This window comes from Charadrius vociferus, unplaced genomic scaffold, assembly GCF_000708025.1.
Source record: "Charadrius vociferus isolate BGI_N301 unplaced genomic scaffold, ASM70802v2 scaffold787, whole genome shotgun sequence".
Classification (NCBI taxonomy): domain Eukaryota; kingdom Metazoa; phylum Chordata; class Aves; order Charadriiformes; family Charadriidae; genus Charadrius; species Charadrius vociferus.
The window spans coordinates 327,989-329,654 of record NW_009649307.1 but is presented as its reverse complement, the minus strand read 5'-3'; the positions used below and the strand labels follow the sequence as shown (position 1 = coordinate 329,654).

General features: G+C 57.1%; 1 protein-coding gene across 1 annotated transcript in view; it reads left to right on the top strand.

Moving 5' to 3' along the window:
• MPRIP (myosin phosphatase Rho interacting protein) overlaps positions 1–1,666 on the top strand; it is a 77,487-nt gene that overhangs the window by 11,196 nt on the left and 64,625 nt on the right.

The window sequence follows — 1,666 nt, the reverse complement described above, 5'->3', positions numbered from 1 at the left end:
AGCGGCGAGGGCCTGTCCCTGCCCACGGGGACTGCTGCAGCCCTGGGAGTGCCACAGCCACCTCCATGCACTCATCCCCTTGTGCAAATCAGGAAGCCAGGAGATGTTTCCTGCAGCAGGGCTCGAATGCCTTCTCCGGGATGTGAGGGCTCCCGTGCTGGGCAGCAGACTGGGGTACTGCAGGTGCTGGTCAGGCTCAGTCCATGCCGTTTTATTGCCTGCTGCTGTTGCTTTTTGATGCCTTGATGCTGCTCTGGTTGGGGTCTGGTTGGCCTGACATGCGCCATACTGATGGGAAGGCTCTCAGGCCAATAGGGTGTGGGCTGTGCAGCTCTGAGCTGTGCTGGGACCATCAGCAAGGCTCCCAGTTTCCTTTTGGTGCTTGGAAACAACTATTTAATTTTCTGCAGCTCATCATGGGCATGCCCAAAGCCCTGGAGGGAGGCTGCATCCCATCCCCTAATGCGGATACCCCTGTGTCGGGCAGGTCCTGTGGCAAGAAAAGGGCTGAGAGGTGATTCCCGTTTGCTGTAACCCTGCAGAGCTCTGATGCTGAGTGCGTTGGCAGCAGAGACCCGCAGACAGAGTGGGGCACGCTCAGCTCCTGCCCAAAGGGGTTTGCTTGTGCCTTGCAGAAACAGCAGCATCGTGAGGGGTCGGAGCATCACCCACTTTCCTGCCCTGGGGGGTGTAAGGCCCAGAAGGACGCGGCCAGGCTGACGTCCTTTCACCGTGAGGACTCCCAGCCTGTCCCCAAGCTGCTCTTCCAGGGAACTTGCTGCTGAGGCAGCCAGGACAGGGCTGTCTTGTGCGTGGGAGGGATGGCAGTGGTCCGTGAACCCTCTGTCACAGAGCCAAAATGCTCGCAGAGCTGCTAGTAATAAAAAAACCAACTCTCCCGAGTGAACAAGAATTGGGTTCTGAGTTCAGCCTGGGGTATGTGGGTCATTATTTGGAGTCGCAGCTAGTCACAGGTTTGCTGGCCCAACGCTGGGGGGACATGGGACTCGTGTCCCCCCTGGAGTGGAGGCTGCCTGCTAAGCTGGGGCATGAGGAGGTCCACAGGGTCCTCAGTAGTTCTGCTTGTCCCTGAGCACCTTGGACTTTGCCCGAAGGGCTGAGAAAAGTGAGATAAGAATTGCTGCACTGGGGCTATGAATCCAGAACCTTTTTTATTTCAGCCTGCTCAACCAGTTTTTGCTCTTGGCTGAAAACAACCTGGCACGCACGAAAAAAAGGCAGTTTTCCAGCCAGATCAGTTCTCCAGTCTGGTTTGCTGTGCAGCTGCAGAAGTAGCGGTGCCAGCGTGGTGCTGGGAGGAGGCAGGACCTCCTAGGCAGTGCCACCCCCGGATGTGCCGCCACCATCCCAGTCCAGCGGATGCACTGCTGGGGGACATCTAGCGTGACGCCCTGTCACCCTGCAGCACCAGGTGCTGGCATAGACCATGCAGGATGAAGCTGAGGGCTGGGAGCACTTGGTTGGGTGATCCTTCTGGTGTCCTGCAGGACTTGGGTCCCTTGGAGAGCAATGATGAGGCTTGTGGGCATCCTTCTGGAGGGGAGGAGGAAAGTCCTGCTTCCAGCCTATAGCTGGAGTCATTTTTTCTCTGATTATTTTTGTCACCTGTATGGTTAAATCAGGCCAGTTTGGGGTCTGTCTGAAT